This window comes from Puma concolor, chromosome D2 (genome assembly GCF_028749965.1).
Source record: "Puma concolor isolate L17-30 chromosome D2, mPumCon1.1.hap2, whole genome shotgun sequence".
In the NCBI taxonomy this organism is placed as follows: Eukaryota; Metazoa; Chordata; class Mammalia; order Carnivora; family Felidae; genus Puma; species Puma concolor.
Window position 1 is genome coordinate 26,479,629 of NC_141677.1, and position 27,866 is coordinate 26,507,494.

At 40.9% G+C, this 27,866-nt stretch overlaps 1 long non-coding RNA gene across 1 annotated transcript in view; it reads left to right on the forward strand.

Annotated features, from left to right (window-relative positions):
- LOC147575958 (uncharacterized) overlaps positions 1-19,910 on the forward strand; it is a 30,426-nt gene extending 10,516 nt beyond the window's left edge. Inside the window, exon 4 of the long non-coding RNA XR_015241987.1 lies at positions 18,542-19,910. This is a non-coding gene — a long non-coding RNA (uncharacterized LOC147575958). The remainder of the gene's footprint in view (positions 1-18,541) is intronic.
- Positions 19,911-27,866: the final 7,956 nt, after the last annotated feature.

Sequence of the window (27,866 nt, forward strand, 5' to 3'; positions counted from 1 at the left end):
ATCTTGAAGATCAAAAGTGTGATGTATAGGATAAAAGCTTAGAAGAGACTTGGAGAGGTGATATTCAATGAATCAGCAGATGAAGAGAATGGAAATGCTCTTAAAAAAATCACATGGTTGGGCTCTTTCCTGTCTCTTTCACTGGGACAGTCTGAGTGACTGTGACACAGAGTGAGAACCCCTCCTTCCCCACCCATTCATTTGTGCTTGGCCATATGGATCATAATGACGAAGGCAGTCTGTTCAGGAACCTCTGCCCACGTTACTGGGCAACACACAACCGTCTTGCAGCAAATGAGTACTGGCAGGTTGTCATCAAAATAATAAACCCATGGTCCAAAGGGAATAAAGTTGGTGGTCTTAATAAACAGTTATGGTACTGTTTTGTACACTGAAACCACCAATGTTTAAAAACCATCATGTTGTACATATTCTTCCATTTGGTATGTAGAGTTAGAGCATCCCTCATACCTATCTGTTTTTCAAGGTCAGTGAATTTTGTAAAATTCTTTGCCAAGTAGCTGCTGGGATATGAATACATTTATGTGGAAATGAACTCAGCCAGCTAGTTATTGAACGAGATTTTTTTTAATGGAATGTACTGACAGGAGAGAAGAAAAGGCAAACATAAAGAGTGAATAATAACCTAATGAAAGGAGCTTTTTTTCCCTCCTCCCTTCAGTTCAGGAGAAATAGTAATCTATTTTTTAAAGACAAACTTTCAAAAGTCAGAAGATAGAACTTCAACTCCATTGAGATAGTGGAAATAAGTAAAGTATTTCCAAGGAAAAGGAATGAATGGCATGGATGTAACAAAACAGGAATAAATACTTGAATTGTTTAAGTCTTGTTTTCAAATATAAGGGGGTATGAACGATGATGCAAAACAAAAAATCTATAGGCTTAACCTAGACTTTCTTAAGTTATATTAAGGGCCTCCTCCAAAACACCCAGTTGCAAAAAAAAATAAGTTTCCTAAAAATGCCAAGTTTTTTAAAAAGGGAGAATTGTGCTTCAGGTGGGTTGAAACCAGAACAATAACAGTCAGCTGGTTCTATAAAAGTTCCCTGCTCTGTCTGATTTCCTCCAAAAACAAAAGAGAAGCCTAATGCTTTGGGTTGATAAAAGCTCAGTATGTCAAACTAGAAATTGCACTTAGTCTGTTTAATTAAATGGAATTTGTTTTTTGGCAGAGTTTCCCAAGAATCTCTCTGATCCTTGTTTCAAAGTTCAAAGCACACTCTTAAGAACCGCCAACCACCTATATCCTTGTCTCGTCTACCTCAGGGCTTTTCTATTCCTGTTATCTGCATCTGTCTGCCGTGTGTATTCCCACATGTGAAATGTAGCCCCTCGTTGGCCACACACACATGCTCCCACTCATGGATGCTGCACGTGGTGCTCCTGAAGGTGGTGTTTATGAGGTAGAGAAAAGTTAACTTCAAAGCAGACCCTAAAATCTACTCAGATTTTAGAATGCTTTTTTTTTTTTTAATTTTTTTTTCAACGTTTTTTATTTATTTTTGGGACAGAGAGAGACAGAGCATGAATGGAGGAGGGGCAGAGAGAGAGGGAGACACAGAATCGGAAACAGGCTCCAGGCCCTGAGCCATCAGCCCAGAGCCTGATGCGGGGCTCGAACTCACAGACCGCGAGATCGTGACCTGGCTGAAGTCGGACGCTTAACTGACTGCGCCACCCAGGCGCCCCTTAGAATGCTTTTGACCATCCCCAACAAGGACATTTCTCCTGGTTCCTCGCTTTGCTTACTTGAGGTCTTGTTGTCCACATTCTTCTCATCACCCCAGCCCCATGACCTCCCTTCCACAGAGCACTCCCTTTTCACTCTTTTGGGTAAAGGCAAGCATACTCCTCAGCTTCTATTCCTGACCCCTGCTGCTGGGCAATTTCACCTAAACTCAGTCCAAAGAGCTACAGAAGAAAAGGACCTTAAAGTTTTGCAAAGATAAAATGTCTTCCCCACACTTTGTTTTATTTTTCCATGTATCAGGACAATAGCATGGGGAAATCCATTCCCTATTCCCATGGTTTTTAAAGAATGGAAACAGAAATCTGGATCCTCCCAGTTTGACAGCATTAAGGGGTTATAAACATCTTCTCCTTTTTTCCATTTCCTTGGTAATACTGCTCGCAGTGGATATTGGGTTCCACTGGGTTCTTGGGAAAGGTTAGAGTTTTCTTTCTTTCTTTCTTTTGACTTTATTTATTTATTTTTTAAATTTAAAGTTTGTTTGTTTGTTTGTTTGTTTATTTATTTATTTATTTACTTAGAGTATCTGCACAGAGCCCTATGTGGGGCTTGAACTCACTAACCATGAGATCATGACCTGAGCTGAAGTTAGACCTTAACTGACTGAGCCACCCAGGTGCCCCTTTATTTTTTAAATTTAAATCCAAGTTAGTTAATATACAGTGTAATAATGATTTCAGGAATAGAATTTAGTGATTCATCACTTACATATAACACCCAGTGCTCATCCCGACAAGTGCCCTCCTTAATGCCCATCACCCAGTTAGCCCATCCCCCTACCCACCTCCCCACCAGCAACCCTAAGTTTGTTCTCTGTATTTAAGAGTCTCTTATGATTTGTCTCCGTCTCTGTTTTTATATTATTTTTGCTTCCCTTCCCTTATGTTCTTCTGTTTTGTTTCTTAAATATCCTCTATTATTTTCTAATCCAAAACAATGCTTATTAAACATTTCAATTGCTGATATTTATCATTACCTTTATAATTGAAAAGTAATTATTAGGGAAAATTATATTAAAATTTACTTTTACTAATGTAATAGACTTGTTCTTTGGAGCTATCTAAACCTATCACCAGGGATATCATGACTCCACAACAATAACAAAAGTGGAGAATTTAAAGAAAAGAAGATAAAACTAAACATACTCTCACTATATGCTCTAGAAATCGCACTCCTTGGTATTTACCCAGAGGAGTTGAAAACTTATATCTATACAAAAATCTGCACATGGGTATTTATAATAGCTTTATTCATAAGTGCAAAAAACTTAAACTCAACCAAGATGCCCTTCATTAGGTGAATGGATAAACTGTGGCACATCTAGAACATGGAATATTATTCACTGATTATCTTCAATATTCATTGAAGATAATATTATTCATTATCTTCATGAATATTATTCATGAAGAAATGAGCTATCAAGCCATGAAAAGACATGGAGGAAATGGAAATGCATATTATCAAGTGAAAGAAGCCAATATGGGAAGGCTACATATTGTATGATTCCAACTATATGACAGTCTGGAAAGGCAGACTTACAGAGATGAGAAAAAAGGTCAGGGGTTACCAAATAGTGTAGAATGGGGGGCGGGTGGAGATGAATAGGCAGATCACAGATGATTTTTAGGGCAGGAAATAATTTGTATATCATAATAACGAAAACATGTCATTGTACTCTTCATACATCACCAAGAGTGAAACCCAAGGTACATTATGGACTTCGGGTGATTGTTATGTATCATTGTACATTCATCCTTGGTAAAAAATATACTGCTCTTGTGAGTGGAATTGATAATGGAGGAGGCCATGTATGTGTGGGGAGGGGAGTACATGGAAATCTCTGTATTTTCCTTTTAATTTTATTGTAAACCTAAAACTGCTGTATGGGGTGCCTGGGTAGCCCAGTCAGTTAAGCATCCAACTCTTGGTTTCGGTTCAGGTCGTGATCTCACTGTTCGTGAGTTCGAGCCCCACATCAGGCTCTGCGCTGACAGTCACAGCCTGCTTGGGATTCTCTCTCTCCCTGATTCTCTCTCTCCCTCTCTTTCTACCCCTCCCCCACTTACTCTCTCCGTCTCTCTCTTAAAATAAATAAATAAACTTAAAAAAATTTAAAACTGCTTTAAACGTAGTCTTTTAAAAAATTACTATAATACCATTGTCATACCTAAAAACAAAACAAAACAAAAAAAAAAGAGAAAAAAGAAAGAAGGCAAGAGAGACATTTTAGAGTGCTCTTTTTAGGCAACAATGGACCAAGTGAGAAGAGAATTATTAAAATATTTGGCTAGAGAGGTTATTACAAAGCACTATATAACACATTCCTATGACCATTCTCTGTTAAGTGCATCGAGAGGCCAAGCCCCATGGAGATTTAACAGATATTTGTCTATTTTTTCCGCATTCCAAATCAGAAACAATTTCCTCAGCCTAGATTGTTTGGATTGATAGGTCTACTGGGAAAATTCTTTCCTGATACTAAACTTCCAAAATTAGCTTTTGGCAAGGGATTCTGTATTACTGTTTTTGTTTTGTTTTGTTTTGTTTGTTTTGAGTATTTCCTACATGCTTCAGTTTCTAAAAGTTTTTTGAATATGATAACTGTTCAATTTTTGGGCTACACTGTTGGACCTCAGAAATAAATTCCATCTCCAAAGCCTTCTCATATGAATGTCAATCTCTAGGCAAGTATTCAGTTTTCTAAAGTGCCCCGGCTTTGCTCTTCCAAGGGAAGCTAGGGCAGAAATTCATTCAGGTTGTGTTACTAAATGACCATCTTTGGGTTAATTGCCCCAAAATAAATAAAGTCATCTCATGAAATTTTCTTCCTCAAGTCTGTCAATTGGCATTATCATTGTGGTGATACAACTTGTTTCAAGATTTCCTGGGCTTTTCCGTCAGGAGTCACTAGATACATTTTGTAAGGGGGTTCCCTTTTGGGTTATTGGGGATTGGCTCCTCACTATTATGGTAGAGACTTTTCTCGAGTATCTGGAGATGCTTGGCTTTCTGTTCATATTTAAGAGCCGGGCACTGAGAAACCATCTGGGAGTCCTGTGCATATAAGGGTGGCTTGTCAACTGGTAAACCTAAAAATATCATCAGGATTGGGCAGAGATTTGTCATTTTTTTTTTTTTTTTTAATTTTTTTTTTTCAACATTTATTTTATTTTTGGGACAGAAAGAGACAGAGCATGAACGGGGGAGGGGCAGAGAGAGAGGGAGATACAGAATCGGAAACAGGCTCCAGGCTCTGAGCCATCAGCCCAGAGCCCGACGCGGGGCTCGAACTCACGGACCGCGAGATCGTGACCTGGCTGAAGTCGGACGCTCAACCGACTGCGCCACCCAGGCGCCCCCAGAGATTTGTCATTTTATGGGGGTACTTCCAGGTACCAATCTCTGTAGCTCTTTCCCCTGGGCCATACCATCCTGGAAGAGGAATCCTCCAATTTCTTGCCCGAGGATAATATGTTTGTTGGCCATGGTTCTTAAGGATCTGAGCTGGGAGAAACTAGCTGGAGCTGGGTGAAGGTGGACTCCTGGCTTGGTTTGTAGATACCCAGGTAATCCCTCTTATTTCCACTGGAGCTCTTCACTCCCATCTTTCTTTGTGGCCAGTGTCTCTTGGTCCTGAGCTCCCGAGCATCTCTGATTCAATTTATCCTTATTCGAAAACTTCTCTCTTCTGCTGGATTGTATGAGGTATGTAAGTGCTTCTTTTCCTGAAATATAAGAAAGGTCTTCCTTTTTTTTTTTTTTTTTTTTTTTTTTTTTGGAATTTTAATTCATTCCTAGTTTGTCTCTTTGGAATTTTAATTCATTCTTAGTTTGTCTCTTTGTAGCTTCAACCCCTAATTTAGATATATTGGGATTTGTGAATAGATAGGTATAACTTTTTTTATATAATCCTTTTATAACCCTTGATTTTCTTTATATAACCCTTTGTCACCTGGAGTCATTTCTCGTCGTTCCCACTGAGTTTTAGAGTCCACAATCAATGGTTTGTGTCTTAGTTTCCACATCTTTAAAATTGGACTTGACTGCTAAGGTCCTTTTCCAATCAGAAGTTCTGTCATGGCAGGAAATAGGCTGAAAGGGCTGGAGGCACAGCAGTTAGACGCCCAGATGCATATCACTGCTCCACCACTGTGTAATCAGGGTGCTCTGGTTGTAAGCAACAGAGGACAATCGGGCTTCCTTAAACATAAAGGAAATTACAAGAAGGATAATGAATAATAGAGTCTATAGTAAAGCTGGAAAGCCAGTCTCAAAGAATGGGCAGAAAACCAAAGAGGCCCGGCGGTGTGGAGGTCAGCCTGATGGGGAAGGAACAACCCGATGGGGAAGCTGCCACTGGTGCCGTTGCCATGGGATATCGACCACCAGTACATACTTGATGTCACTATCATCGTCAATAATTGCTCAACTCCCCCTCCGTCTTTGTGACTGGTTGTGTTGTGCTCTTAAGTCTCAAGAGAGGAGGAGAGGAGATTTATGTCCCCATTTGTATTCGAGTTCCCCAGAGAAGTAGAAGCAACATTTTATTTTATTTTAAGATACTTTATTTTAAGCTCAAGTGATTACAGGAGTTGGAAAGTCTGAAATCTATTAGGCAGGCTGGCAGTCTGGAAATTCAGGTAGGAGGAGATGTTGCAGTCTTGAGTGTGAATTCTACAGGGCAGGCCAGGTAGGCTGGGAGCTCAGGCAGCATTTCTATGTTGCAGTTGTGACTCAATTCCTTCTTTGGGAAATCTTGCCTTTGCTCTGAAGGCCTCCAGCTGACTCATGAAGGTTACCTACAATAGGGGAAATCTGCTTTACTCAAAGCCTACTGATTAAAATGTCAATTATAAAAAAAAAATTACCTTCACAGGGACATCTACACTAGTATTTGACTGAACAGCTGGGCACCGTAGCCTTACCAAGCGACATGCAAATTTAATCATCCCACCATTCAGTGTTCACAGCAGGATCCCCCTTCAAACATTTCCTAAATGTGCTCTACCTAAAGTGCTCGGTAGGGAGATGGAAAAAAAAAATTATAGTTGCCCACTATAGCCACTTTACCGTGTGACCTTTGGCAAGGCATTTTTCTCTGTGTTTCTGATTCTAGTTCTGTAAAATGGGGATAATAATAGCAACAACATAGATGATTGTTGTGAAGGGTAAAGATACAGTATATGTAAAGCCCTTACAGAAGTGCTTGGAACCAGCACTCAATAAATTAAGGTGCTATAATTTCTTTTCATTTCTTTTTTTTTTAACGTTTATTTATTTATTGAGACAGTGAAAGAGAGAGAGACAGAGACAGAGAGAGAGAGAGAAGAAACCAGTGGGAGAAGGGCAGAGAGAGAAGGGGACAAAAGATCTGAAGCGGGATCTGTGCTGACAGCAGAGAGCCCCCTGTGGGGCTTGAATTCATGAACCGCAAGATCGTGACCTGAGCCGAAGTTGGACACTTTGACTGAGCCTCTCGGGGGCCCTGAGGTGCTATAATTTCTTATCTAAACATTGCAATAGAATACTTCTCACAGCTCATATACCCAGCTGCCCAGCGGGTAAGGTACTGGAGGGTGAACCGCCTGCATTGTGGTTTGCATCCATAACCAAAGGCCTTTACTTTGCACATGCAAACAATGACACTACCAGCTCTGAGTCACTGAGCCCTTACTACCTGGCTGGTACTCTTTTGGATACCTTACATGTATTTACTTGTATGGTTTGAGTCACACAGTAATCCACCGAGGTTTGTGATTCCTCATTCTATGAAGCCGGAATTGGGATTCAGAAAAATACGTATCACGCCCAGAAGCACCCAACTAGCCCATCGCAGGGCCTGAATAAGAACTCCAGGTTTTCTTATTCTAAATCCCGCTCTCTCAACTACTCCTCTGTGCTGCCTCGACTTTTGTCCAGGCAGAGAGGTCATCTCCTTTCCCAGCTCAGTCCCTCCAATGTTACCTTGGCTTCATTGGTCTGGAAAATGAGAAACCTGAGTTCTCCCCTAAACATCAGATTCAGGATGCTAGACCCCTCTGGGGAAGATCTTTGTCCTTTGTATTCAGTGTTAGACATTTTTTTTGGTGGTAGCTCCAGTTCAGCTTCCTTCTTAAAAAATGGTTAAAGCAAATTTGAATTTTTCGAGTCAATTCACGGATGTAGAAGAGAAAGAAAAGAGAATTCAAAAAAAAAAAAAATCTCCTTTGAAAAAAAAATCTCCTTTCATACAATTAGAACAATTAAAAACATTTTTTCTTGTAAACTAAAATTATTTGAAACCATTTAGATAAATTTGAGGTGCCATGGAAAGTATTATTCCATATTTAGAAAAGAAATAGTTAATTTTTGAATATTAATTAAAAACTTTTTTTTTTTTCAACGTTTATTTATTTTTGGGACAGAGAGAGACAGAGCATGAACGGGCGAGGGGCAGAGAGAGAGGGAGACACAGAATCGGAAACAGGCTCCAGGCTCTGAGTCATCAGCCCAGAGCCTGACGCGGGGCTCGAACTCCCGGACCGCGAGATCGTGACCTGGCTGAAGTCCGACGCTCAACCGACTGTGCCACCCAGGCGCCCCTAAAAACGTTTTTTAAGTTTGTGTTGAGAGAGCGAGAGAGAGCAAGAGAGTGGGTGTGAGTGGGGGAGGGGCAGAGAGAGGGAGAGAGAGAATCCCAAGCAGACTCCCCGCCACCAGGGCAGAGCCCTATGTGGCTCCAAACTTATGAACCCCGAGACCATGACCTGAGCCGAAATCAAGAGTCAGATGCTTAACTGACTGAGCCCCCCAGGCGCACCTCAAGTAACAGTTTTGAATGTTGGGTTGCTAGAACACTTCATAATATCCATCACAGAAACACAAAGACAAAAATCACACATAAACCCTACACCTGTGCACAAAAACATCTGAAGGCTAAGTGTATCTGAACAACATTCGAAGTACAAACTAAGCCCATTTTCTGGAAGGACTTTGAATGTTAACCATTTTATTCTAGAAGTCAAGTCTACAACCAGTTGATATAGAAAGTAAAACAATTCCTTGGATGGTATGAAGTCAGACCTGTGCCTCTCAAAATTTCATGTCCGTAGAAACCATCTAGGGATGTTTTCAGTAGGTTTGAGATGAGATCCCCATTCAGTAGGTTTGAGATGAGATCTGAGATTCTGTATTTCAAACAAGCTCACAGAGGGTAGCCACACTGCTGTTAAGGGACCACGTTTTTTAATTTTTTTTTTAACTTTAATTAATTAATTTATTTAGAGACAGAGACAACGTGAATGAGGGAGGCCCAGAGAAAGTGGGAGACAGAGAACCCCAAGCACTGACAGTGCGGAGCCTGATGTGGGGCTCGAACTCCTGAAACTGTGAGTTCATGACCGGAGCCAAAATCAAGTCAGACGCTTCACTGACGGAGCCACCCAGGCACAGCCAACCGACCACACTTTTAGTAGCAAGGGCGGACTACTGATTTTGGTGAGCCAAACACCACTCATGTATTTTCCTTTGTCATTTATAGTCTTTATGGTATCATTCCTTTTTGGAAGCCCAGGATAGGGATGGCTTCTAATATAATCAAAGACTATTCCATGTAGATGTCTGGAGGTGAGGGAGAGGAAGGAATTGATATCTACTGTTCGCCTGGAGACACTATTCCTGCCGCCTGACAGGAAGTGTCTCGTTTCATTGCTGTAACAATTCCGTGAGAAGCTTACGAAGGGCCCCCTTTTACAGATGAGGAAGCGAAGTTTCGGGGAAAGTAACTTGTCAGGGCTAGTAAGCCGTGGAGTCAGACATTGCACCTTGCTGTGTCTGACTTGACAGCCCATGTTTTTTCCAATGTACCTTGTGCCGGTCACATCTGGACGGTTTTACTGCTCTTGCTTTTTCTTTTGACATCGTTGGCTGTTCTTTATGTTTAAAGTTTCCTTAAAGCAAACCAAATCCAGTTTTAAAAATCGACACAAAGTTGTTCATTAAGCTTCCCTCTTACATCCTATTTTCCCATTTCATTCTGTGTCAAAATTGTTCTCTGCCCAGCAAAGACCTTGATGCTTTGTGCTCAGCTGACTGACAAAGCATTATGATTTAAAAACTGATTTAAAACCCATCCTGTTCCTCTCTCCACGAAGCCCCAACCTTTGATCTTCTCTCAGGAGCAATTTCCAATCAGCCCTTTCTTCAAAGCCTGTAAATGTTTGGTGTGCGGTCTTACCCAAGCTGTCTCCCTCCCCGCAAAGGAGAGGTTGAGACCTGCAATTCCCCACCGTCATTACCGGTCTATTGGAAGTCTTAGTGAGGATTTGGTTTTCTATAGTGAAGGTGAAATCAAATATAGCAAACCTCATGCTCTGACTGTGTTTACACACTTTAAAACTAAGTGGGGGTTTTCGCAATTACCTAGGTCACCTGGTCTGTGCAAGTGAAATCAGATTATCTCAGCACTATTTTCGTTTGGCCCTCTTTACCCAGAAGCATCGTTAGCATGATGCAAAGTAATCGGATGATTGCTGAGTCACTAGTTTACCTTGTTATACGAACGTGTAAAGATTCTGGCATTCCGTAACAAAGAAGAGAAGGAATAAATTAGTGACCTGGGATTTGTACAATTCTTTTCTTACTGCTTATCTGTCCTTAAAGGCAAGCCAAAATGTAAAATTGACACTTTTTACATTAGGGTGGCATCCCTGGATTGAATGTGGGATGGAAACCCGGGGCCTCGTCTCATCCTTCTTACTGTGGGCATATAGCCTTGAGATAGAAGGATACACTGGAAAAAACACAGACCATCAAGTCACACAGACCCAGGTTCAAACCCTGACTCCCAAAAAATGATCACAGCTCTGGTTGGTGGCTGCTGGCTTAGGCTAGAGGATCACATACACTTTTACCTCAAGACTACTCATTTTTACTAAAATATGTAGCTTTTGAAAATAGAATTAGAATTGATGACTAACTTCTAGAAGAGTTTCAATATTTCTGTGAATATTTGAATTTCCTTAGCTGGCATTTTATTCAGAGACCCAGACTGAGCCAATTCTACTTTCCAAAATCAAGTTATAGGGTCTTGAGTTAATAGAAGTTTTAGTAGTAAAGGACACGATACATGGGTTTTGAACTTACTTGTTTTTCCTTGGCAAGGTCTCTCGTCAGGCTAGGACTAGCTGTGGCATACACAATCTAGGAAATGCATCAGATGGCTATGTGACTTTCAAGATAGTCTGTATATCAGTCACCTGTAGACCAGAATTATTGGGGTAAAAGGTATGGCCTGCATGTCTGTCATTTTAGAAAAATCAAGAGTTGATGCCAATGCACAGTTGGGATGAGAATAGCTGAATAAAGCTATTGAAAATCGGTCTTTTTATTCTGGTCATATTTATGGGTTCAGGCCCTGAACAAATAATAAACCCGGATTATTTTCACATAGATAGAATGCACACTAGACCATGTGTTCTAGTTTTCCTATTCTGAATACATGTGGCATAGGATTTACCCCATTTTCTTTAAATTCAATAACATTAAAAATAGCTATAGGAGCACCTGGGTGGCTCAGTTGGTTGAGCGTCCGACTTCGGCTCAGGTCAAGATCTCGCAGTTTGTGAGTTCGAGTCTCGCGTCAGGCTCTGTGCTGACAGCTCGGAGCCTGGAGCCTTTTTGAGATTCTGTGTCTCCCTCTCTCTGCCCCTTCCCTGCTCATGCTCTGTCTCTCAAAAATGAATAAACATTAAATTTTTTTAATAGCTATAATTTACTGAGCAACTACTATGTGTAGGTATCGTCATTGTGTCATCACCATATCATCATCAATGCTAACACTTAATAAGTGCTTGCTAAGATATTCCATACATAATTTTATCCTTTTCACAAAACTCTATGCTCTAAGCATATAATTTTCCTTTTATCAAAAAAAAAATTTTAATGAGTATTTATTTTCTGAGAGAGAGATAGAGAGCAAGCAGGGGAGGGGCAGAGAGAGAGAAGGGTACAGAATCTGAAGCAGGCTCCAGGCTCTGAGCTGTCAGTACAGAGCCTGAAGCGGGCCTGACTCACGAACTGTGAGATCATGACCTGAGCTGAAGTTGGATGCTTAACTGACTGAGCCACCCAGGTGCCCACCTCTTCCTTTTTATTTATAGATGACAAAACCGTCATGGAAAATCAAGGCTAATCATCCAGGGTTGCATAGTTAATGAGTATACAGTTCTGGCTCCATATCTTTATTATTATTATTTTTTGGCTCTATATCTTTAAATTTTTTTAAATGTTTATTTATTTTTGAGAGAGAGAGACAGAATGTGAGCGGGAGAGGGGCAGGGAGAGAGGGAGACATAGAATCCAAAACAGGCTCCAGGCTCTGAACTGTCAGCACAGATCCCGACTTGGGGTTTGAACTCACGAGCTGTGAGATCGTGACCTGAGCTGAAGTCGGACGCTCAACTGACTGAGCTGTCCAGGCGCCCCTTGGCTCCATATCTTTAGATACCTCATCTCCAACTTTTATAACAACCCTACAAGGTAAGTATTTAATATGTAGTCTTATTTACAAATAAGAATAGGTAGCAGAGGATGTAAATTGTTAAGTAATTGATATTAGATGCTGGAAAGCAACCTAAAGTCAAACCCAAATATTTATTGTGCATAAAAGAATATCTTTCTCTTACCTCCTGTGAGGGCTTGAAGAGCCACACCCAGGTAGGATTCTCCCCAAACCAATGTTACTTTGAAAAGAAAAACCTAGTAAACACTGTGAGCTTAAAAGTTATATATACCAAAATAATTGAAATGCCTGGATATGGGCTTTGGGGATTATAGAGAACACAAGCTTGGGAATCAGCCTATATCCCCTGCTTTAAATTTCACAGCCAACTTTATTTTGAATGTAAAAGTATGTTAAGCCATATAATTCCCTGGGTTATTTACATTCTAGTCAGGGTGACTATTGAAGGATAGTGTAATTACAGAGTACAATTTCCAAGCTGAATGAAATTGCTTGTATAATAGGTCTGCTGGGGACTGACCTCTGAAAATGCCAAAAACAAATACTTGTAAGTCATGATTAGAAGTGATGATATACAACACCCTGAGTTAATATATGAAGTGAGAGGTGGTCTTTAATTTGGATGGAATATTTTCTTCTGCCTTATGTCAAACCCAGAAAAAGGATCAGAAGCAGAAGTACATTTTCCTTTCTTCATTTCTCAGCATAGTGTCAGAAATTTGCTACTTTTCCATCACCTTCACCAACTGCTTGAGGAGCAACCACCTGGGCAACAGGTTGAAACATAGGTGTTTGCTGACGTTCAGTGTCTGTGAGACTTTGTTGTCTGTCTGAGCAGAGAGCAGTATCAGACAGTTCTGCCTCAATCAAAAATCTTTCATGTTTATTTATTTATTTTAAGAGTGCGAGTGAGCGCATGAATGGGGGAGGGGCAGAGAGAGAGAGAGGAAGGGAGAGAGAGAATCCCAAGCAGGTTTCACACCGTCAGCATAAAGCCTGATGCCGGGCTCAATCTTACGAACTGTGAGATCATGACCTGAGCTGAGATCAAGAATTGAATGCTGAACCGACTGAGCCACCCAGGCGCCCCTCAGCCAATTCTAACGTACTGTCCTCCTCCTCTGTGCTCCATTCCGACATCCACCTACCATTTCTTAGTTCAGCTTTGTGAGTAGATTCAGTGAACAGTGGGCGGGTGTGTTCCGTATTACAGGCAAAATATCAGCATGGGGTATGTAATTAGAAGATAAAGCTAGCAATAGCAAAGATGCTCCCATGTCCTCACTGATATTATTTTTCATCCCTGTATGAAATGAATTATTGTGTATGATTAGTGCTTATCTGGCCCTTTCCCATGTGATCTTCACTTTCAATCACATAAGCATATAATTTTATGCTAAAATGAGATCTTCACTTTTCTAAGTTCATTTTCATCTTGACATCAATCTGCAATTACATTTCTCTGTGTCCTTTTATCCTTTCATTTCAGTCTTTAGGAAGGAGGGAAGAAGTTTCAAAGACTAAATTCTTAAAGCGTTTTTTTCTGGTTGTCTATTGCTTTATAAGAAACTATACCAATAATACTTTATTTCATTGCTTTGTGGGCCCATAATTTTGGCAGGGCTCAGCTGGACGAATTTTTTGTGCTCTGTGTGATGTCGACTGGAAAGGCCGGTTTGATCTGGAGGGTCTAGGATAGGTCCACCCACGTACCTCGGCAGGATGTCTGGAAGGCAGTGCCCAGCTGGCTGCTCTTCCCCTCCATGCAACCTTAGGGTCTCTCTCTGTGGTCTTTCTAGTGGGGTAGCTGGATTGCTTACATGGCAGCTCAGAGCTCCAAGAGATCAAGGTGGAAATGCCTGTTCTCTTGCAGCCTAACCTAGAATCTTCCATGGCATAACTTCTGCCATATTCCATTGGTCAAAGCCATCAGAGATCAGCCCAGATGCAAGTGGAGAGGAAACAGACTCCACCTCTCCATGGGAGGACTGTGAAAGAGTTTGCTGCCCGCATCATCCATTAATGAAGAAACACATACCACGTGTCCTCTAAAAACTCAGGAACATACTTGGCCAGGGAGGGAGTTGGATAATATGGACCTCTTGCTCTAGGCTTAAAGAAAATTGTATTTTGTTAATTTTTAAAATTTTTTTTATTTTTGAGAGAGAGAGAGCGAGAGAGAGCAAGCATGAGTGGGGGAGGGGTAGAGAGAGGGTGACACAGAATCTGAAGCAGGCTCCAGGCTCAGAGCTGTCAGTACAGAGCCCAACTTGGGGCTTGAACCCATGAACCGTGATATCATGACCTGAGCTGAAGTTGGATGCTTAACTGACTGAGCCAACCAGGCGCCCCCAGCACTCTTTTCATCTTATGAAACTGAAACTCTATACTCATTAAGCAGCAATTCCCCATTTCCCCTCCCCCTGTCCCTGGCAAAGACTCTTTTACTTTCTGTCTCTATGAATTTGACTACTCTACGTATCTCATATAACTGGAATCATACAGTATTTACTGTGTTGTGACTGTCTCATTTCACTTAGCGTAATGCCCCCAAGGTTCCTAAATATTATAGCATGTGTCTGAGTTTCTTTCCTTTTTAAGGCTGAACAATATTCCATTGTATGCATATACTACATTTTGTTTATCCGTTCATCTTTCTAAATTTTTTTTTTCAACGTTTTTATTTATTTTTGGGACAGAGAGAGACAGAGCATGAACGGGGGAGGGGCAGAGAGACAGGGAGACACAGAATCAGAAACAGGCTCCAGGCTCCGAGCCATCAGCCCAGAGCCTGACGCGGGGCTCGAACTCACGGACCGCGAGATCGTGACCTGGCTGAAGTCGGACGCTTAACCGACTGCGCCACCCAGGCGCCCCAATCCGTTCATCTTTCAATGGACACCTTAAGTTACTTTCTTTACAGCTTCTGGTTATCGTGAATAATGAGTGTACAAATATCTCTTTGAGATCCTGCTTTCAATTCCTTTGAATATATGCCTAGAAGTAAGATGGTTGGATCATATGGCAGTTGTATTTTTAATTTTTTTAGGACTGTCATACTGTGTTCCATAGTGGAACCATAGTGTACTACCTCACATTCCCACCAAAGGCTCCAATTACTCCACATCTTGTCCATTACTTGTTATTCTCTCTCTCTCTCTCTCTCTCTCTCTCTTTCTTTCTGTCTCTGGAGTAGCCATATTAGTGGGTGTAAGGTAGTGTCTATCTGGTGGTTTTAATTTGCATTTCTCTAATGATTAGTGATGTTGAGCATCTCTTCATGGCTTGTTGACCATTTGTATATCTTCTTTGGAGAAATGTCTACTCGAGTTCTTTGCCCATTTTTTAATTGGACTGTTTGTTGTGGTTGAGTTGTAGTTCTTTATACATCCTGGATATTAACCTTTTATCAGTAATATGATTTGCAAATATTTCTTCTATTCTTTAGGTTAACTTTTTTCACTGTTGATTCTGTTCTCTGATGCACAGAAGTTTTAAAATTTGATATATTCCGATTTATCTATTTTTATTTGTTTTGCTTGTACTTTTGGTGTCATATCCAAGAAGTTATTTTCAAATCCAATTTCATGAAGCTTTCCTCCTATGTTTTTGTTAGAAGGTGGAGGAGGGCAGTAAGATATCCTCCAGACTGAGAGAACACTTTGAGATGGAAAAATGCAGCAAGACACTCCATATCATTTACAGAGAGTTTTATTTCAGGGTAACTTACTGACTGGAGTAGATCGAGCAGATGGGTGGCCCGGATGCTACCCAGCTATTCTCCACCAAGTCTGGACCTTAATCCACAGCTTTTATAGAGCAAAGAGCATTGTGGTGAGGTCTAAAGTGGTGACACCTGTGCACCAGTTATATGTCCTTGTCATCTAAAGTGGTGCCTTCTCTGAGCCCCTTAGGGAAGATCAGAAAAAAACCTTCCTACATTCCAGTCAGGATAAACATTAACTACCAAGGGGCCTGGAACACGCAACCTTGAGAGAGGTCATTGTGCGGTCATAAACAAGATAGAGGGCCAAAGGTGGATGGAGTCAGTGTTGTCAGCACTTCTACAGTTTTCTTCTAAGAGTTTTGTAGTTTTAACTTTTTATTTAGGTCTTTCATACCATTTTGAGTTACTTTTTGTATACTGTGTAAGTGTTCATCTTTATTCTTTTGCATGTGGATATTTAGTTTTCCCAGAATTATTTGTTGAAGAGATTGTCCTTTCCCCATTGAATGGTCTTGGCACCCTTGTTGAAGATCATTTGACCATATTTGTACAGGTTTATTTCTGGGCGTTCTATTCTATTCCATTGGCTTACAGATCTTTGTAGTGATATCATACTATTTTGATTACTGTAACTTTCTTTGTGCTAAGGTTTGAAATCAGTAAGTGTGAGGCTTCCAGTTTTCTTCTTAAGACTGTTTTGGAGAGCCTGGCTGGCACAGTTCATAGAGCATGTGACTCTTGATCTTGGGGTTGTGGGTTTGAGCCCCACCTTGGGTATAGACATTACTGAATAAAATCTTAAAAAAATATTGTTTTGGTTATTTGGGGTCCCTTTAGATTCCATGGGAATTTTAGGATGGATTTTTTTTTTCTATTTCTGCCAAAACTGTTGAGATTTTGATAGGGATTACACTAAATCCATAGATTGCTTTGGATATTATTGAATCTTAGTTATATTAAGTCTTTCAATCCATGAACACAAGATGTCCTCCCACTTACTTGCACTGAATTTTTAACACACACGATAAACAAAGAAAAAAATGGAGGCTACTGTATATGGGAACGAAATTCAATGTGTTTTACTTTCTGCTTTAGTGAAAAAGCAGTATTTGTAGTACTAAAATTAAAAGCCTGGTGACTTTATTTAATGGTTAAAATAAAAACATTGTATCTTAAACTTTATTTTAAAAATATTTCCCGTTAGAGAACAACTTTTGAAATGCATAAACACCTATTCCTAGCAAGTAAGTATTATCTGTTCCAGACCTATCCATAAATTTATATTCTAGGACTTACCCTCATAAATGGTGCTCACTAGAAGACTCCAAACTCTTTGAGAACGAGAGCAATATCCCCTTTTTTAAAAAGTTTATTTATTTTGAGAGAGAGAGAGAGAGAGAGAAAGAGAGGCAGAGAGAGAGGGAGAGAGAATCCTAAGCAGGCTCCACACTGTCAGTGCAGAGCCCAACACAGGGCTCCATCATGAACCTGTGAGATCATGACCTAAGCCAAGGTCAAGAGTCGGTCGCTTAACTGACTGAGCCACCCAGGTGCCCCAATATCCCTTTTACCTTAGCACTTTCTCTCATACTCATCAAATATTTCTTGGTTACTGGAACCAAGGGGGCTAATGAAATTGAGTGCCCACTACTTACTCATACCAGCAATTTAACTCTCAGCAAACAATCTTTAACTAGGAGATTTTTAAAAAAATTTTTTTTCAACGTTTTTTATTTATTTTTGGGACAGACAGAGACAGAGCATGAACAGGGGAGGGGCAGAGAGAGAGGGAGACACAGAATCGGAAACAGGCTCCAGGCTCTGAGCCGTCAGCCCAGAGCCCGAAGCGGGGCCCGAACCCACGGACCGCGAGATCGTGACCTGGCTGAAGTCTGACGCTTAACCGACTGCGCCACCCAGGCGCCCCATAACTAGGAGATTTTTTAAAGCGGATTTTTTTAAAGTGCCAAAATAGTTTACTTTTAAATGATTTAAGCACTATTATAGGACAGAAAATGATTTAATTTTTTTTTTCAACGTTTATTTATTTTTGGGACAGAGAGAGACAGAGCATGAACGGGGGAGGGGCAGAGAGAGAGGGAGACACAGAATTGGAAACAGGCTCCAGACTCTGAGCCATCAGTCCAGAGCCTGATGCGGGGCTCGAACTCCCGAACCGAGAGATCGTGACCTGGCTGAAGTCCGACGCTTAACCGACTGCGCCACCCAGGCGCCCCAAGGACAGAAAATGATTTAAAGAAGCTTTTCATGCAGTCTTTCTAGGGAGATGCATGACTTCTTCTGAATTATTATGGTTACAAATGATACATTGCATTAAAAGACCTGACAAACACGAGGTTTCAGGTGAAGAAAGGTGAAGCTCTCTAGCAAATGCCCTTGTAGTTCATCGTAAATTTGTAATGTAGAAAAAACAATAAAACAAATTTAACTTCCATATTGGTTATGTCCTAGAAATGCTTTGGAGATGATTTTTTCTTTCTGTTTTTGCCAAAATTCAATTTCTTCTCGTTGTGCCATGCAGTGCAATCAGGGGAGGACACACAGAATTTTTGAACCCCTTGCAACGATTCAACCTTCTCTTCTTATACGGACTTGAGGAAGCACAACTGCCCTCTTGAGATTTTCAAGAAGGCATTCTGACAGCTTTACCAGATAATCAAAATAATACATAAATGGCACCAGTGAAGTGCTATTCTCCTTTCCATTGCCTAGAGACGCCCTAAGTATGAAACTCAATTTTTCAGACACCTACTGTTCAACTAGGAGAGATTTTGCCATCTTCAAAGTGTGAAAGGAAATGTCTATTGGAAAATATGTTGAAAACAATGTTACAGGATGTTTGCACTTGCCTTTGTCAAGAAGTCCAAGTCCCTAAATCATATTATGATATTATCAACTTCGAGAAGAACACCAAGTGGCTCCAGCTAAGCTTTTATGCTATGAAAATGTGAAATACTTTTCATTTCTTTTATTTTGTTCTGACTGTACACATCTATGCTGTTAACGAATGGAAGACCTTGGAATTGTAGGTTCTTCAGTAAAAAAATGATGAGAAGGAATTTTAGGTTCTTCAGTAAAAAATTGATGTGAGATGAAGAACAGCCAAAAGGAAGGACACAGAAGTGGCTAGTGAAATAAGGGGCTTGTCCTGGATGGGACAGAACCAAAGAACAGAGGCATGTTTGGTACCTGCAGAGAAACAACCATTCTGCGCTCCGTCGGAAGGTCTGTTTACCACCACCGTGACTACTCTAAGCTTTTCTTGTACTTTCTCACTTGCAGTACAGGAAGGGAGTCAAGTTCATGAAGGGTCTAATACAGAGAGACACATTTGTTTTATCACAAGTTTTAGCCCCAGTGACTTCATAGCAACAGTTGTAAAGTTTGCGTTAAGAATTCGTAAGTAGTGTCCAGACTCACGATAAATGAGTACTGTGTGGCCAACAATATCCGTATGAATGGAGGACGGTGGAGAGATGTTATGCATGAAGGTATTTATTATGCTTGGTTCAGGGTATCGTGTTTGGAGTTGAGTGCCATGGGAAGAAATAGCAAAGTCCTTTGACAGCATATACTTGATATTGTTCTTTCCTATAGCATTTAAATATATCTTTCCTCAGTATGTTTCAACGCTTGTTAAGAATTTAGGGAGGTTGAGTTTTGCTTATTTAATTTTTAACCCCCAAGGTAAAAACATTTAAAAATGCATTTATGTATCCCTAAAGCCTACTTGGTTTCATTTTCTTTTGTAGAGATAGTAAGACATAGACTGTGGGGAAAAACATTTAGTATGGCCACCCTGTTTTATACATATCCACATATGTCCATTCAGAACAAAGTACATACTAAGAATGATTGTGCTCAGTTTCTTTCTTTTTTTTTTAAAGGACGAATCCTTATTTCCACGTAATGAAATCTAATGACTTTTCATTGCAATCCTTCTAAATATCAAAGAATTACCTGCACCTTGAAGGTTCTTGAACTTTTTTGAAATTGCCCTTTTAAAAAGGATCACGGGGTGGCTGCTGGAAGGTTTTCTTCTCGATTTACAACTCAGGCATAGATTTAAGGAGAGTGTAATTACCAGATACAATCCCTAAACAGAATTGAATTGCTTCCTGGATGCCAAGCTTTTTGCAGGCTGACCTTCAACGGGAACAAACAAAACACCGCAGCTCTGTGTCCTTGTTAGGTTTCAGCAGGATCCAATATTTTTCTTCTTCTTCCGGGCACGAGTGAGAATAGGACATCTACTTCGTCAAAGGACCAGAAGTCCCAGTTGTCATTGCTCTTCCTTAAAAACAAAACAAAACTTATTAAAAGAACAAGTCTGGAAGAGCCACAATAAATCACTTGTTCTGAAAATTGAACCAGCCCAACAGCCTCTAAATCAACCACCTACTTGTTCTTCTCAGAAGAAAACAAAGATCAGTTATTGTCTATGAGGTCACAGTGGAGACTGACCATGGAAAACCCTAAATCAGGGAATAGGGTCGCCACTCACGGGTTAGTTCGTATTCTAGAAATAGTCAAATCGGATTCCTCTGCCTCAGTCTGCAAACTAAGACTTCTTCACTGACATATTTTGTTATGTTTTGTTTTTCCCCTCACCAATCATTACATATAATAAGTGTTAGGTTGTCGTACCCGTTCTTTTTTTCTGGAAGTGGTGCGTTTTGTTAAATTTAACATCCTAATTAGCTTTTGGATAATTAACTGTCTGGGTGGGCAGAAGAATTCTACAAAAATCTGTCGGCTGGTGGAATTTTCAGGTCAGTGCTTTTAACTGTCTACACACACACACACACACACACACACATCAGTAAGCATGCATGCTTGCACACAATCCTCTTGACTCCTTCATATCACACAGAAGAGCCAAAATAATACACAATACTTACTAATATCCGGGCTTCTAATTGATTTTCTGAGCCAATTGAAAATGAGGGCAGGTAAAGCATTTGTAGCAATCAGATTATAGAATGTGAATTTTCCTGTCCTTTCTTTTTATTATATTTCTTATTTTTTTAAGTTTATTTATATTGAGAGAGAGAGAATAAAGCAGTGTTGGGGGACAGAGAGAGAGAATCCCAAGCAGGCTCTGCACTGTCTGCTCAGAGTCCAATGTGGGGTTTGAACTCATGAACCAGGAGATCATGACCTGAGCCGAAATCAAGAGTCAGATGCTTAACCGACTGAGCCACCCACGTGCCCTCCTGTCCTTTCTTAATTGTGATTGTCCCTGCATACTCCTTCACCTGCCCACCCACTTCACCACCAGTGCACCCCCCCCCCCCGGATCATTCCACACATGCACAAAAGTATTGTGTATGTGCAAGCCCTGCACAAAGTAATTGACTTTGTGAATAGTTGTTTTCACCCTGGTTTATAAAGACACAGGAGTACATGCTCTTAAGAGCTTCTTTTTCCTTTTAACTCGCAGCGCACATGACAAAATGTGAGGCATCTGACAGGCAGCCAGCCACCTGCGAGGATCAGTTTTAAACAGATGGTGCAGTAGAAAATGAGTCCAAATGTAGACATCACAAAGTGATCCTGGCAAACACTCACAGATGTGGATTATGACAATTCTGATGACCCTGACCCATGGGTCAGTTGGTTCGGGTCAGAGTGAAATGGTTTGCCTTGTGACAGCGACAAAAACATTAGCAACTTCGTCTTTTGGGAATGAAAGGTGGCTCTGAAGACTAGAAAGGAGACTTTGCCGCAAGCTCCACGTGCCTCCTCCTTTCTGGCACTTGCATTGTCTCTTCTTGGCAACAACCTACTCCTCACTGGCCTTTGGAACAGATGAATGAGGCACTTCTGGTCCTGACATCTGTCCACCTTTGCCGGTCCTACCTCTCCCCACCTGGTCCAAAACAGGCCATGCTCCACTAGATTGAAGCTCTCTCTAAATGAGCTGCACCGTTCTTGCCTTCTCGGGGCCTTGACAGGTGCAGTCTGTACTCTAGGATGTCTTTTGTGCCATGCTCAGCCGGCAAATTCCCAGGTACTCATTTAAATGCACCTGTGTGTTACCTCTTTTGTGAAGACTGCCCAGATACCCGTATGTATCCCCCTACACCAGCGAGGCAGAATGAAGAACTTCCGTCTCCCCACAGTCCCTGTCCTGCGGTATTGAAAGTGTTCTTAGGAACACCTCCTTTCTGACCCCATGGGCTGGGTCTGGGGAGCAGCTGTTTTTATCATCAATCATCCCTGGCATCCACAACAGTGCAATATAGCAGATCGTCCATAATCCTTGGTGGAACAAAAGTTAAAGATGATTTTGTATCTGTGCAGATTTTAGTTTTCTGGTGGGTCAAGACTGGGTTTTGTTCCATTCCCTTTTATATGAACCAGCAGAGTGGCGTTTGCATAGACGCCTCATTAATACAGTCGCATTCAGTTGTGAGTGGCAGGAACAAAGAACCAGGAGTCAAGAGAATAGGGCTGTATTCCCTTCTTAGGCAACAATTCAATAGGCAAGATGAGATGGGCAACATCCCTAACATCAATGTCCTTTTATGAAAAATGGGGAATGACCACGTATTTCCTGCTTACTTTAACAGGCCTGTGTGAAGATCAAACACATTTTCTACGTTGGGAAGTGCTTAGTGAAGCAAGAGTTAGTAGAGTATAATGAAAATTAGATCGTACTCTGGAGTCAAATTGACTCCATTACTTTTTGGCTGTGTGACCTTGGGCACATTGGTGAATGTCTCTGAGCCTCAGGCCCCCACCTGTAAAATGATAGTCTCTACTGCATGAGGTATCTACTCCATGTGGAGTTTAATTTGTGAAAAGCATCTAATACGGTAACTACGAATAGTAACTCCTAACAAATGCTAGGTTTTTAAAAAAAATTATAGCTTAACGATTTATATAAACACAAGATGTTGTTAACACTCAATGATGAATTATTGTTCTTCCCTTTAAGAACAGTAGGGGCAGCCTCCCAGATCTGGAAATGAGAATACCCTACTCTCCCTTCCACTTTCATGGCCTCTCCTCCAACCAGCTTTAGACTCTGTCGTTATAAGCAAGACAGTCTATAGCAGATGAGAGTCAATTTCCTTTCTAGAGTTGGGCAAGCCATTTGGACAGGATAGTCTCCAGCTCTGCCCAGTTTCCTTCCCTCAGAAATATCCCACTTAGGAGATGAGAGCCCTGTGACACATAGGAAACATGTCTAGACGATTCCCAGGATTGGTCTGTTCTATTTCAGCTTGCTGTTGCTTGTCGTCCCTGGCCCCAGACAACTGCCCTAGGCAGCTCTGATTGGTAGGTTTTGTAGGATTTTTATTTCCATTTTCCTCAAGCTAGGAAACAGCTTTTTTTTTTTCTTGTTAAATTAATCCAGAGCAAAATTAATATGTCTTAATCATAAGACTTGAGGGTAACATCAGGCAATTGCAAAAAGAAAACATGAAATTCACTAGTTGGAAGGTTTATTTGATATGACCCTTCACAAGAATCCTCCAGAAGCCATCTCTCTCCTAAACCTTGGCTTAGGAGAAAGGTCTCACTTCCCTCTCTCAGATAGGAGATGCTTTGATCATGTCTCCACTGCTCCTCGGAGTTTAGACTTCTGTTTCCCAGGACGAGTTAGAACACAAACCTGCATATCATCTGGAAGCATACTCATCTTCACAGGTAAGGTAGGGCGTCCCGTGTTTGGCAGTGCATTCTCCAAAACCTGCATCATTCAGTCTTAAAGATGGCAATGTGTGGCCATCTAAATTTATTTTTTAAATGTTTATTTATTGATTTTGAGAGAGAGAGAGAGAGTGCGAGTGTGTGAGCAGGGGAGGAACAGAGAGAGAGGGAGAGAGAGAATCCCAAGCAGGCCCACGCTCAGCAGGAGCCCAACATAGGGCTCAGTTCCATGACTGGGAGATCAGGACCTGAGGCAAAAATGAAGAGTTGGTCCCTCAACCAACTGAGCCACCCGGGCGCCCTAGTCTAAATTCATATTTGGGGTGGGGGGAAGGCTCAGAAAATCATAGATCTTCCAAATATACCCCTACTTTTGATCTCTGGTTGAAATACACATCTACATGTCTAAAATGCCTCACTCAAAGTTGTTTATTTCAGAAGAGAGGAACTTAACCTACGTACACATTCTAGCTTACTTATAAGTAGATGCTATATGTGAACATATTACCGGATTTGAAATAAAGATTCAAAATCCATCTCCACAAATGAAAAATGTTCTGGGAGCTTTAAACAAACAACTGGTCCCTCCTTTATTCCTCTATGGGGAACGAAATCTTACTATTGACAACCAGGGACAGTATCAAGCAATTAAACCTGTCATCTCATTATGAGTGAAAGACAAGCTCAGTATTAATGATTTGTTTTTACTTGGCAATGATTTTAGATGGTTCTTAGATGAAAGAAAAAAAAAAGGAGTGGTCTAAGGAATGTACTCAAACACTCTTGCTGTTTTATTTTATTTATTTATTTATTTTTTAAAGCTGTTAGCTTTTTTTAAAAAATATTTTTATTTATTTTTGAGACAGAGAGAGACAGAGCATGAGCAGGGGAGGTGCAGAGAGAGAGGGAGACACAGAATCTGAAGCAGGCTCCAGGCTCTGAGCTGTCAGCACAGAGCCCGACGTGGGGCTCGAACTCACGGACTGTGAGATCATGACCTGAGCTGAAGTCAGATGCTTAACCGACTGAGCCACCCAGGCGCCTCATCTTGCCATTTTAATCTACCCAATGACAGGAAGGGCTTTTTCTCTGATACTTTGGGGAAATTTTTAAATAAGACACAGTGGGAAAGCTGAAAAGAGTGAGATCTGTTGCTTCCCAAAGATGGTCTTTACATACCTGATGCTAGATTTATTATCAGGGAAAGATGAAAAAATATTAGTGTGAGATATTAATTGCCAGTGGATGAAAATGAACTCTGGGTCAGAAGAGGGGGTAGTGGGAGGGACTTGGATGCAAATCCCTGCTTTGCCACTTACTAGCTGTATGCACTGGAGGAAGTTATTTAGCCTCCCCTTGCCTCAATTACCTCCTCTATAAAATGAGGATAATGGAAGTAACTGCATTACAGGGTTGTGATGAGATTTAAGACAGAAGGTATACATAAAGATGATATATATGCTGGCACAATGCCCAGCATGAACCTCAATGCTCAAAACACTTAGCTATTGTTGACATCATGATTGCTGTTGCTGTTGTTATTAGGATAACAGCAACAACAACAAAAATCTGGACCAGAGGAAAAGGAACTCATTGCTATGACCAGTAAGACATTCTTCCTTTCCACGGTCCTTCCAAATCCAATTCTACTCAATTATCTCATGGATGGAGTGTCCTAAATGGGATAAAAACAATTTCTGCTCTGGGGGAATACGCCTTCTCCTAGAATGCTGGAAAACAAAACCAAATAAGGCAAAAACAAAAACAGCAAGCCTCTTCCAAATCTTTTCAAATTGGTTCATACCACCTTGTGCGTATCTTCTTTAAAATTCCACTTTCTACTTTTTATGCACTTTGAAGTTCATATAAAATCAATATGTAGAAATCAGCTTTATGAGTATTGAATTTCTACAAAACATTTCTGTTTGGAATTCAAGTCTCAGGAGGCACTGATCCATGCTTTTTATTACTATTAGAATAAATGAATGTGGTGCTTTATTATACTTGTTGAATAGTGGCTAAAAGACCATGAAAAATCCAAATAATCCAGGAATGGCTGTCTTCAAGTCCCCTGGGAAGAAGAGGAATGGCTTGCTAAGAGTCTTTAAAGACCAACAGGTGCTAAGAAATTTGTTTTGACCCATTAAATTTACATTGGCTTCACAGTTTTCAAGACTCTCCTGCTGTCTGCCATTGCTGCTGTCTAAAAGCCTCAGGCTGGAAATGATTAAGTTTTCATGCATATATTAAGTGGGCAGATGATTAAAATGAGAACAAACAAGATACTAGATGGTTCCACCCTGGCTCTTGCAATGCTGCTTGTTCAATACTGTTTATGACCACCATTTTTTTGTTGAGAAGAGCAAACACCAGAGAAATATGAGTGGAGTTTACTGCCCTTGTGCATGTCTTGGGGATTTGGGAAAGGCCCCTACTCCCACATAACCCAACTAGCTCTAAGTGAACGAGAGATCACGAAGGTATCTCCATCCTTAGCTCCAGCCTACCCCTTCAGCACAGCAGTGGCATCTGGATGAGAACGTCTGCGGAAAGAATGAGGCTGGGGATGTAAAGCAGTAAATTAGGCTGGGCTCCCTGGGGTGGGCGCTGAGTCATAGCAGGGCTGCCCTAGGGAGGAGCTGGCATGAACCAGATAGCCAGGAAGCCTAATATGGGTATAAATGTTTGAATTTTTTAATGGACTGTATAACTGGACCACAGGCTCCCGTTATGAGAGCCAGTTGTGTGTGGTATAAACCTTTGTCTTTGCTGCTGTGCAACATTGCAAGATGCAGCTGTTGGGGCCCTAGTGGCAGAGGGCAGATGGTGGTCAAATGCTTTCCAAAAAGCAACAGCAGTTCTGGAAAAAATTGAAAAAGGGGTTTCATCAGCTGTTGAGATCCTTTGCATTCACTGTTCCCTCCAAACACAAACTCTTACAGAAACACAATTAAAAGGAACTACAGAACCTAGATAAGTGCATTTCTTTTTAATAACTGGGACTCATTTATGTCCCTTAGGTGGGCACACAGGCACAAAATCAGAGATATGATGTTAAATCCTGAAAAACAAAAATGCAAATAATTCTTATTTTCAATAAAAAATTTTTTTTGGTGCCTAAACTAACTGAAGATCCTTGGTGAATTTCTTGATTTAGAAAATGCATTAATACCATCTGTCTTATTCCTTTTGGACTGCTATAACAAAATACTGCAGACTGTAACTCATAAGCAACAGAAATTTTTTTCTCACAGTCTAGAGTTTGGGAAGTCCAAGATCGAGGTGCCAGAATGATTGTGTTCTGGTCAGGGACCCCTTGTTCTCCCTGTGATTTCATATGGTGGAAGAGGCTAGGGATCTCTCTGGAGCCTCTTTTGTAAAATCACTAATCCCATTCATAAGGGCCCTGCCCTCATGGCCAAGTCACTTCCCAAAAGCCCTTCTTTCTAACACTATCACCTTTGGCGTTCAGGAACTCAACATATGAATTTGGAGGATCAGTAGGGCAGTTGGGTTGGGGAACACATTCAGACCGTAGCACCACCTTTTCATCTTACAATTCTGTTTTTCATAAAACTTATCCAAGATCAAATAAACCTGAGAATTAGGAAAGATGAGAATTAACCAAATAACGTGTTAATTTCAGAGAAGAAATACATTCAAATGACAGAATGAAGAGTAGAAATGAATATGAATACACTTTTAAATGTACCATAGACAATATTGCTTAAATCTAATATTGAGCTTGGAAATCATAGTTTGGTCACATATTGGCCAATGCTACCTCATTCTTAGCCTTTCAGTTTGGGTAGAGTTGCCTATACAGCCAATTCCAGAGGTGGGGGCTGGCTGATGTCAGCCCCATCTCCTTAGCCACAGCAATGGGTGAAGAGATTCAATTCAGGTCAGACAGTTGCAGGAAAAAGTTTGATGGTAATTCCAGGAAAGAAACTTACCTTCCTCACCTATGTCCTGTGAGAGATACTTGCTCTTTCTCTGTAGGCTGTGGTGATCATGTCAGGCCTGGAACAGCTTCCTGGATGGCAGCCAGCCATTAAGTATAAAGCTGATGCACAGAGGGACTGAGAGCTGAGAGCAGGACATAGACTTTTTTTTTTTTTTTCCTCCCTTTTTTCTTTTTAGCTTAACCACATACCCTGGTAATGGGGCTGCGATGGGACTAA